Source organism: Arvicola amphibius, chromosome 8 (assembly GCF_903992535.2).
Source record: "Arvicola amphibius chromosome 8, mArvAmp1.2, whole genome shotgun sequence".
In the NCBI taxonomy this organism is placed as follows: Eukaryota; Metazoa; Chordata; class Mammalia; order Rodentia; family Cricetidae; genus Arvicola; species Arvicola amphibius.
In genome coordinates, this window is record NC_052054.1 from 119342004 (window position 1) to 119354225 (window position 12222).

Genomic DNA, 12222 nt, shown 5'->3' on the forward strand with positions numbered 1-12222 from the left:
CAGGTATTTTATCACAGTGATGGAAGCTTCACATACATTAAACCCCACACATTAATAGTGGGAGACTTCAATACCCCACTCTCACCAATGGACAGGTCAGTCAGACAGAAATTTAGCAGAGAAATAAGAGAACTAACAGATGTTATGACTCAAATGGATTTAGCAGACATCTATAGAATATTCCATCCAAACATAAAAGAATATACCTTCTTCTCAGCACCTCATGGAACCTTGTCAAAAATTGACCACATACTAGGTAACAAGCAAACCTCAACAGATACAAAAAATTGGAATAACTCTGTGTATCTTATTAGATTACCAAGGCCTAAATTAGAATTCAAAAGCAAGACTAATTCCAGAAAGCTCACAAACACATGGAAATTAAACAATGCTCACCTGAATCATCAATGGCTCAAGGAAAAAATTAAATACTTTCTAAAATTCATTGAAAATGACCACACAACATACCCAAATTTATGGAACACAATGAAAGCAGTGTTAAGAGGAAAGTTCATAGCACTAAATGCCTACATAAAGAAGTTGGGAAAATCCCACACTAATGGGTTAACAGACCATTTGAAAACTCTAAAACAAAAAGAAGCAAACTCACCCAGAAGGATTATATGGCCGGAAATAATTAAATTGAGAGCTGAAATCAACAAAATAGAAACAAAGAAAACAATACAAAGAATCAATGAGACAAAGAATTTGTTCTTTGAGAAAATCAACAAAATAGACAAACCTTTATCCAAACTAACTAAAAGGCAGAGAGAGAATATCCCAATTAATGAAATAAAAAACAAAAAGGCGTGTTGTGTGAGGTTTCTTGTTTGTTCCTGGTCACCCAGACTCCCGAAATAATCACACAGAAACTATATTATTTGCAATACTGTTTGGCCAATAGCTTAAGTGTATTGATAACTAGCTCATACATCTAGATAATGATTTAATACCCATTTCCATTATTTTATATTTTACCATGAGTCTTGTGGCCTACTGGCAAGGTTCCAGCTGGCAGCTTGCATCTTTTCCCTCTGGCGGCTCCATGGCATCTCACTGACTCTGCCCTGTTTCTCCCAGCATTCAGTTTAGTTTTCTCCATCTAGCTCTGATCTGCCCTGCTACAGGCTCAAAGTAGTTTCTTTATTCATTAAGTAATAAAAACAATACATATACAGAAGGACTTCCCACATCAAAGAGAAACATAACAACAGACATGGAGGAAATCGAAAGAATCATTAAGTCATATTTCAAAAACCTGTATTCCACAAAATTGGAAAACTTAAAGGAAATGGACAACTTTCTGGAGAAATATCACTTACTAAAACTAAATCAAGACCATAGAAGCAAATTAAATAGACCTATAACTGCATTAAAAAATAGAAACAGTTATCAAAAGTCTCCCAACCAAAAAAAGCCCAGGCCCAGATGTTTTCAGTGCAGAATTTTACAAATTTTTCAAAGAAGAACTAATACCAATACTCCTCAAATTATTCCACACAATAGAAACAGAAGGAACATTGCCAAACTCTTTTTATGAGGCTACAATTACCCTGATACCCAAACCACAGAAAGACATTACTAAGAAAGAGAATTACAGACCAGACTCACTCATGAACAGTGGCCAACAGCGGGGGCTGACTGAGAAGCAAAGGACAATGGCTCTGGGCTCTGATTGTTCTTCATGGACGGGCTCTGTGGGAGCCTTCTCAGCTTGGTCGATCACCTTCCTGGACCTGGGGGGAGTTGGGAGGACCTTGGTCTTAGCATAGAGTGGGGAACCCTGATGGCTCCTTGGCCTTGAGAGGGAGGGAGGGGAGGTATGGGTGGAGGGGAGGGGAGGGAAGGGGGAGAAGGAGGGGAGAGAAGGGGGAGAAGGAGGGGAGGGAGGGGGGAGGAGGAGGGAAGGAGATGGAAATTTTTAAATATAAAAAAAATAAACCATGAGAAAAAAAAAAGAAAAAAAAATAAATAAAATACTGGCAAATTGAATCCAAGAACACATCAGAACCATCATCCACCATCCCACAGATGCAGAGATGGTTCAATATATGAAAATGTGTCAATATAACCCACCATATAAACAAGCTGAAAAATAAATCCACATGATCATCTCATTAGATGATGAAAATTCCTTTGACAAAATACAACATCCCTTCATGTTAAAGGTTTTAGAAAGAAGAGGGAAACAAGAAACATACCTAAACATAATAAAAGCAATATACAGCAAGCCAACAGCCAACATCAAACTAAATGGAGAGAAACTCACAGTGACTCCACTGAAATCAAGAATAAGACAAGGTTGTCCACTCTCTTCATATCTATTCAATATAGTTCTTGAGGTTCTAGCTAGAGCAATAAGACAACAAAGGAGATCAAGGGGATCAAATTGGAAAAGAAGAAGTCAACCTGTTATTATTTGCTGATGATATGATAGTTTACATAAGCAACCCAAAAAATTCTACTGAGAGACTTCTACAATTAATAAATGCCTTCAGTAATATAGCAGGATACAAGATTTACTTAAAAAAAAATCAGTACACATATGATAAAGAAATCAGAGAAACATCACCATTCACAATAGTCATAAATAGTATAAAATATCTTGTAGTAACTCTAACCAAATAAGTGGAAGACCTGTATGACAAAACTTTAAATCTTTGAAGAAAGAAATTGAAGAAGACACCAGAAAATGAAAAGATCGCCTATGTTCTTGGGTAGGTAGAATTAACATAGTAAAAATAGCAGTCTTACCAAAAGCAATCTACAGATTCAATGCAATGCCCATCAAAACCCCAGCAAAATTCTTCACAGACCTCAAAAGAACAATACTCAACTTCATATGGAAAAGCAAAAATCCCAGGATAGCCAAAACAATCCTGAACAATAAAGAAACTTCTGAAGGCATCACAATCCCTGACTTCAAACTCTACTACAGAGCTACAGTACTGAAAACATTCTGGTATTGGCATAAAAACAGACAGCAGAACCAATAAAACTGCATTGAAGACCCAGATATCAATCCACACACCTATGAACACCTGATTTTTGACAATAAAGCAAAACTTATAAAATGGAAAAAAGCATCTTCAATAAATGGTGCTGGCATAACTGGATATCAACATGTAGAAGAATAGATATAGTTCCATATCTATCACCATGCACAAAACTCTAGTCCAAATGGATCAAAGACATCAACATAAAGCCAACTACACTGAGTGTCATAGAAGAGAAATTGGGAGATATACTTGAACGCATTGGCACAGGAGACCACTTCCTAAATATAACTCCAGTAACACAAACACTGAGAGAAACAATTAATAAATGGGACCTTTTGAAACTGAGAAGCTTCTGTAAAGCAAAGGACACAGTCAACAAGAAAAACATGGAAGCCTGCATAATGGGAAAATATCTTCATCAACCCCACATCAGACAGAGGACTGATCTCCAAAATATACAAAGAACTCAAGAAATTGGTCACCAAAAGAACAAATAATCCAACAAAAAAAGGAGTACTCCCCCCACACTTGCTACCTTGCGATACTTCGCAGGTTCCTCCCTCTTTCCTTTCTGCCACAGCCATGCCATCCAGACTGAGGAAGACCCAGAAATTCCAGGGCCACCTGAGCCACGGCCATGGCTGCATCAGTAAATACCACAAGCATCCAGGAGGACTCGGGAATGCTGGAGGCATGCATCATCACAGGATCAACTTCGACAAATATCTTCCAGGTTACTTGGGGAAAGTTGGTATGAGGCATTACCACATAAAGAGGAACCAGAGCTTCTGCCCAACTGTCAGCCTGAATAAACTGTGACTGGTCAGTGAGCAGACACGGGTCAGTGCTGCCAAGAACAAGACTGGAGTTGCTCATATCATTGATGTCGTGCGATTGGGCTACTACAAAGTTCTGGGGAAGGGAAAGCTTCCTAAGCAGCCTGTCATCGTGAAAGCCAAATTTTTCAGCAGAAGAGCTGAAGAGAAGATCAAGGGTGTTGGAGGTGCCTGTGTTCTGGTGGCTTGAAGCCACTCAGGGAGGCCAATTAAATGCTAACATTTAAAAAAGATGGAGTACAGACCTAAACAGATAACTCGCAACAGAGGAATCTAAAATGGCTGAAAGACACTTGAGGAAATGCTCAACATCCTTAATCATCAGAGAAATGCAAATCAAAATAACTCTGAGATTCCATCTTACACTGTAAGAATGGCCAACATCAAAAACACTGATGACAACTTATGCTGGAGAGGTTTTGTGGCAAAGGGAACACTTCTGCATTGCTCGTGGGAATGCAAGCTGGTACAGCCCCTTTGGATGTCAGTGTGGCGATTTCTCAGCAAATTAGGAAACAACCTTCCTCAAGACTCAGCAATACTACTTTTGGGTATATGCCCAAAGGATGCACAATTGTACCACAAGGACATGTGCTCAACTATGTTCATAGCAGCTTTGTTTGTCATAGCCAGAACCTGGAAACAATCTAAATGCCCCTTGGCCAAAGAATGGATAGGGAAAATGTGGTACATTTACACAATGAAGTACTATACAGCAGAAAAAAAAATGACATCTTGAATTTTGCAGGCAAATGGATGGAGCTGGAAGACATCATATTGAGTGAGGTAACCAAGACCCAGAAAAACAAATACAATATGTACTCACTCATCAGTGGCTTTTAGACATAAAGCAAAGAAAAACTAGCCTACAATTTACAATCCCAGAGAACCTACACAACAATGAGAATCCTAAGAGAGACATACATAGATCTAATGTACATGGTAAGTAGAAAAAGACAAGGTCTCCTGAGTAAATTGGAAGCATGGAGACCATGGGAGAGCATAGAAGGGGAGGGGAGAGGATAAAAATATATATAACTCAATAAAAACAAAACAAAAAGGAGGAAATATGCTGGCTTCACTCACTTTTGTATTTACATTGCCTGTTAGATAAGAAGCCTATTAAACATGAGTTGAATAATAAATAAAGTTCTTTTTAAAACTTAACAATATTCAGGTTTCTGTGGAGGACAAATATTCCTCTATCAGCTGTATGTTGACCCTGCCGTCACCGTTTTCCCACCCACAGGAAGTTTACAATTACCAAGGAAAATAAAAAATAAGTGGAAGTTCAGGAAGTCTTTTGTTTGTGTTACTTTGTTTTCTAATTTGAAATTATTAGTTTGAAGTGATAATAAAAAAGTCATTTGGAGACAGGACAACGGTATCACATCTGGAGAAGCTTAATAAGACTGGGACAAAAGCTCGGCTCTCCTCTTAACGCACGTGTGTGGTTCTCATTAACTTCAGCATTATCTCGAGGAAAATATTGACAAATGTCATGCACCATAAACGTTCCACATAAAGGGGGTTAATTAACAGGTTCATGTAGTATTAATGCAGCATTAACTATGGTAAGTGTCCATGGATACTTCATGCACACTGATTTCCCCAGTACTTATAAGAAAGCACAAATACAAGAAACCAGTATAAGTTATAAAAGAATCTGTAAAAATTCCAAATAATTTTGAAAAGGTTTCTTCAGGTTTATGACTCTAATAACTTTCCTAATTAGTTGAGTCTCTAAAAACAGCCAAGTTGTTTTTCTAAAACTACCCAATATATATTCCATCAAAAAAAAACAACTTCCCAAATACTCTATGTATGCAAAATTATCAAGTGTTGGGTATTTGTATGTCTTTGCAACATTAGTGTTTCTTTTTCAACACTTTTTACCTATATGGTATGCTTTCTTCTGAGAATAAAGCAGAAGTTTGTGTAAAAGGAGCTTGTGTTTTTCTTCTCTGCATATTTTGGTCAATCTGAGCCTTGTCCATATTTCTAAGCTTATATTCTCTGAGTGTTTATGTGAAGAAAATAAGATTAGAAATATTAACAAGCCAGACATAAGATGTTTATGTATGGTGTCATAAACACTGAACACTGATGTCGAAATGTACATATTTACATATTCTGATGCAATATTTACTTCTATTAGTCTTGCAATTTCCCTTTCTTTCCAGAAGGCTGTATTTGATTACTTGTTTGCTTAAAATAAAACAGATTCCTGTCTGTGGTAAGACCTGAGATGTACTACTCTGCCTCTCCTTCAAGAAAGGACTGGCTGTTAACGGGAAGGAATGTGGTTAGTGAGCCTCCTCTAGGAGTTTGCTGGTCTGTCACAGCTTCCCCCAGAGGTCCTACAGAAGGTCATAGCTGAGTAATATGGCTGCCAAAAAGTCTAGCTCTTTCTATCCAGAGTGGGGTTCCTCCTGTGAGAGCTTTGTTCTCTGCAGGGCAAAGACTTTACTTAGGTCCTTAACACTGTCTGATGCTCTGCCCTTCCCACTCCTGTTCTCTGCCCTTTCATGGATGCCTCTGTCAATTAACTTGATGTGTATCTAACCTGTTGTCTACCTCCTAGAGAACCCAAATAGCTTTCTGCATTTTCTAGGGCTTAAGAAAATGCCAAAAGTAAAGCTAGAATCTGATATGAAATGACAAAAGTTAGAAAAATTCGTTTTGTAAACAATTCACAGTAGCACTATACTCTGAGCTAGACAGGATGAAGTAAAGAAAATGTTGCTTCTCCTTCCTCTTCCTTCTCTATCCCCTCCCTCCCTCCCTCCCTCCCTCCCTCCCTCCCTCCCTCCCTCCCTCCCTCCCTCCCTCCCTCTCTCTCTCTCTCTCTCTCTCTCTCTCTCTCTCTCTCTCTCTCTCTCTCTCTGTGGTGCATGTGTGTGGGCCTAGGCCGCAGGTCAATGCTGGCTGTCTTCCTCTATCTTTCTCCACATTATTTTCTGAGTCAGGGTCTCTTATTAAACCTGAAGCTAATGGATTGGCTAGACTAGGTCTGGGGTTCTGCCTGTCTCTCCATTCCATCCAACCAGCCTAGGGGTTACAGGCACTCACTACTGTGCCAGATTTTCTATGTGGGTCTGGGTATCCTAATTCAGGCCTTCTCCCCGAGCAAACAGCAAACGTTTACCAGCTAAGCTGTCTCCTCAGCCCTATTCCTTCATTTTCTAAGACAAGAAGGTATATTCATGATAAACACGCCAACAAAGTAGGAGGAGGAAAACAGCACCCACTAGCAACCCAGCGGCCAGATGTTTTGATACTCTTTCAAAAATTAAAAAAGCAAAGTGCTAAATTCTTTACCATATTTGAAATACGTATTTAAGCACAAATTCTGTATTAAAGGCAATTATTTTTAAAATAAATAAATAAATCTTCAAATTGTTATGCTTTGTAAATGAATAAACTTAGCACTAAAATATAATTTTAAAGTATCCATATGAGCAAAACCATCTGACATAGAAGTTAAGCATTGGTAGGCTTTTTAGCTCTAAAATGTTAAGCTTACAAAGAGCCTTCGTAGAGCACATGTTGCAAAAACACTGCTGTGTTCAACACAACCTGCTAAAAAAAACAAATCTGAAAGTTTCAAGGTGAAGAGGAGATGAAAATACAGTAAAAATTCATCTGTCATCCATAACCAAAGGGGAAAAATCAGCGGTGAGCAGACCAACATGGCCCTGATAACAATGGGAGAAAATGTCCCAAAAGCAAGTCCGCACATGTTTGCAGTTACTTTAAAAAGCTTCAAATATTTTCAGAGGAAACCCCTTTCCTGTGATGCATTTGCAATAGCTGGTGCAGCGTGGAATAAGCTGGAACATGTGTTCCTGCTGTAGAGGCAGGAAAAACAGTTGGCAATTGTGTTGTTCAGAGGGGGCCCTGGAAAGCTAATATTAACCCTTTGGCTTTCTGTGCTCAGAGCTTTTGTCAGCATTGTAGAGAGGTGATCCATCTAAAACGCATCACAAACGCAGAAATGCTTGTTTGCAAAGAGAGATTTGTCGTGAACATTATTTGTCCCCATCTTATTTAAAAACAAAACAATGCTTCTTGTTTTCTCATGAAACAATGAATAAAACTTTCCAAGTGTTGAGCAGAGAAAGGGTTCAGATAGAATTTTTTTGTGTATAAAATGGTGATTATTGGCAAACATTTTTTCTCAACTCAACTATAACTAGCCTTCTTCAAAACTTTTATGACTAGTCTGTTCTTAGGTCATGTTTTCAACTGCAAGAATCCTTCTAAGTTGATTCAACCCAAATTTCAAATCCCCCACTCTGGAACCCTATCACCTCCACATCTGATCCAGTTTCTCACCTCCCATTATCTTTCTGGATACCCTGGCCTGTGTTTTGCATGAATCTTCCTTAATCCCTGTATTTTCTCTTAGCAATTTCTATCCACTATCGCTTTATCCTGCTCTTGGGGTAGATATGAGTCCCTACTTTCCCTCTTCACACAACTTTATTGTTTTGGTCCATTTAGGGACAAAGTATTCCTCGTTGTCCTTAATAAATACCATAGTAACTTTTTCTTAAACACAAATCATACAGGAATCCTTACCCCTTCCCATTTGAGACTTTCTTAGGTGCATTTCTGCCGCCTCTATCCATCTTCCTCTCCATTGCTCTGAAGTTCTTTATGTGACCATACCTGCCAAGATTTATTTAAAGTTGCTATTATTATAATGGACCCATGTCCACTTATTTTAGCTTATTATAACTTAGTATTTGTGAATGTCCTTGTTTTATGTGCTTTTGGTCCTCATCCCCATGACTCTTGGGTCAATGGGAAGGAAGGGCTCTTTGTAGAGCTTGCTCACAGTGATTGTGAATTCCTCATGGCTAGCATCCCAAATGGCCCATGTAGTGGGGAGCAGACAACTACCACAGATGAGGAAATGACGTGTGTGTGGATATCACCTATTCTGGTGAGAGGGGAAGTCTGAAAAGAAACAGACTGTTTTCGGAGGTGGGTGTGCAGTTTTAGCCACTCTAATTCTCTCCTGATATGTGACAGTCAATGCAATGCTGTCCAAGGAGCTTCTCAGCCCACGGTGGACACGCTCACTAGGTTGATGCAATGGCACTTGACTCAAAGAAGAGAAGAGGGTGGGGTGACTCAGTGTGGGGAGGAAGAAAACACAAAAGTATAATAGTTCAGGGCAGGGAAACTAATGAAAAGGTTGCTATGGTTTGAACATTTATGTCTTCTTGGAATTCATATGTGCAGCACATGCTTTGGGGTTATGGTATTAGGAGGTGAGGGCCTGGGAGAATATTAGTCTTTGCGACTGGCATAGCTCCTATGAAGAGGCTCCAGGGAACTAATTCACTAGGTAGCCATGAATGATCTTGAACTTCTGATATTCTTCCTGCCTTCGTCTCTTGCATGACCTTGATTTATATGGTTCTGGAGGTAGAACCCAGAGCACTGTATATGACAGGCAAATGCTCTACCAACTGAGCTACACCCCCAGCTCCCAGAGAACCAGCTTATCTCTCCTGCTACGAAAATTGCACTGCATGATGATGTTATCTATGAGCCTGAAACTGGCCTTGATCAGTCAGAAAACGTTTTACCCATTTGAGCCAGGTCTTCTCAGCCCCCAGAACTATCAGTAATACGTTCTTGTGAAAAGACTTCATAGTCTGTAGCAATAATCTAAGAAAAAAAGATTTCTATGGGGGAGCGTAATGGTTATAGAAGGAGTGACCTTTTAGAGTGATCTCATTTTGATTGTGGGCCAGCTTGGGAACACATCCAGGCTCAAGCTATTGGGAGGGGAGTTTTTAACTCACTGGACTCTTATTGACTGTTGAGAATAAATTCATTGGCTAAGATGTGGTCTTTTGTTAGGCAATTATTTTTATAAGTTATTAAAAATGTGACGGTATTATATTGTTTTCCTTGTAAACTGACATCTTTCTGTGAATATAACTTTGAAAGGTCAGTGGAGTAGGTGAGGTTAACAGCAAACAAGGGGAAAGAAGCAAGTGCACAACCTCCATCCAATGTAAAGGAAAATGCCAGGAGTGTTGTAGGGTGCACATACCTAAATACAGCAGCCTTTGCAGCTTTGAGGGTGAATCAGAATTGCAAATAGTACCACCTAATTACCCTGAGGCATATCCTGAGTCATCTTTATTGTCTAAAGAGCATCACTGGGTTAGATATACATGTCAAGGACAAGTTACAAACTTATTGTCACAGCAGTATCAGCCTGGTAGATGAGGTAAAGAAAAGACTGTAATTTATTATGAGAAGGACAGCTGGAAGAGAAAAGTATCTGTGGACAGTTTCTCCTTCCCTTCACCCTTGGGGTCTTTTATATGCCAATTTATCTTTCAAGGTGCCAGCTAAGTCATTTGAAATTATTTAATGCAAGCTTAAGCTTGCTTTTTGCATAAACACGTGCTACTATAAGATATAGGCTTACAAATATAAATTAGATTATTGCTTCAGGCACAGAAACCTGAATTTATACCTTTCTTTTAAAAACCAAAAGTAATTACAAACTGTTATGTGTTCCCATTAGTTGTTTAGTAATATCTACAGGGGAGAGACTGTGAGGGGGAAGTGTGGTCCAAGGTATTAATATTTATGAGCTATGTGGCACACTTGGATTCTGCCCCTGGAAATAAGAACATTTAATGAGCACATTTGCAAGGCTGTGGCTCTGACTATGTAATGCCCAGGCAATTAGATCCAAAATGAAAAGTGTACTTGACCAACATGTTGGCTTCTTTACCCACTGGCTGGAAATAATTTTGGGTATTGGTTCTCTTTGTAAGCGGGTTGTAAGCTTTTGGCCAACCAGTCAGTGTTTTGGAGGGGTTTACCATCTACGCATTAGAGATTGCTCAGAGCTCTTAGCATCAATTTATCTGGGGAAATTTGCAGGTACTTTCCAGAAATGATTCTTAGCTTTCAATGCCTCAGGCCACTCCAGAAAGATTTTGTCTTGGATTTTTCTTGAGGCGTTCCTCCTTGTCTTTCTTTTTCCATATACTTTTGGTGTGGTGAGCGTGCTGGAGGAAGTGGATTTGTTAAAAGCCAGTTCAGACCCACGCTTATGAGGCAGTTGGAAGTACCATGTCACAGCCTGAGATCTCAGAGGCATTAAAGGCTTTATAACTGGTTTTACTTGTATCATCCTTAAATTTAACCTTTTGGTTTTAAAGATTTTTAAATAGAGGAAAATTGGAAGAAAGCGAATGCCTCATTTTGTGTTTCTATATCTTATTAACACATTTATTTACTTATTTATTTATATTTGTTTATTTGTTTATTTTGTTTTTGTTCACAGCATTTCTCTGTGTAACAGTCCTGACTGTCCTGGAATTCTCTTTGTAGACCAGGCTGGCCTTGAACTCGCAGAGACCTGCCTGCCTTTGCCTTCTGAGTTCTGGGATTAAAGATGTGTGCCACCACTGCCTGGCAGTACCTATATTTTTAGACTTCTGTGGATATTTTCATATCCATTTCTGCTGCCAATCTTGCTGATTATCTCAGTCAACATGCTGGTACTTTTGCTCTTTCCAAAGAAGGGTATTTCATATTGATGCTTCCAAGGATCAAACTAGAAACAGAGTGGTTAGTAGTAGGGCCACCCCCACCCCACCCAGCCCTGTCAGAGAAACTGGGGAGTACTAGTGAGGTTCCTGGATCCCCTGGTTTGCCATCACTTAAGGATTGATTTCTATATACTCGCTTAAGACCTACAAAGACATCTCTGTGTGAGTACACTAATTTCCTCTTCATTGTCTTATGTCATTATAGCTAGCTGGTTTCTTAAAGAGTACAATAGCCATATTATTTAATAACATGAAGGATCTAAAGGGGACACTCTTTTTTTTTTAATTAGTTAAAACTAACTTTAGCCAGGAGTGATGGTGCGCGTCTGCAGTCTCAACTCTGGGGAGACTAAAGCCGGGGGATCTCTAATTAGAGGTTAGCTTGAGGTACCCTGTGAGATCCTGCTGCAGCAAGACCAAGCTAAACATATTTTAATTTGTAGATATACTGGAGTATTAGCTTTTGTTGTTGTTGTTGTTGTTGTTGTTGTTTTATCTAGTTTGACTGAGAAGTGAATAAACAGAGAATCAACTAAGATAGGAAAAGTAAATGAAGGGGCAAAAATACTATTTATGCAAAATAAGGATAAGATAGTGGATAGCACATGGCATCTGGGAAAGGAGACTTGGAAAATTTTAGCTCTTTCACCCTACTAACTATGTGATCTGGCCAACATCTTAACCTCTCAGGGTCTCATTTTGCTTATTTGTGAAGAGGCAAATGACTCCAACTTCATGGGTCTGTTTTGAAGGTTTCTGGGATTAAAGGTATACAACACTACTGTCTGC

At 39.1% G+C, this 12222-nt stretch overlaps 1 pseudogene; it reads left to right on the top strand.

Annotated features, from left to right (window-relative positions):
• The first annotated feature begins 3581 nt into the window (after window positions 1–3581).
• LOC119821580 lies at window positions 3582–4025 on the top strand (annotated as a pseudogene).
• Window positions 4026–12222: the final 8197 nt, after the last annotated feature.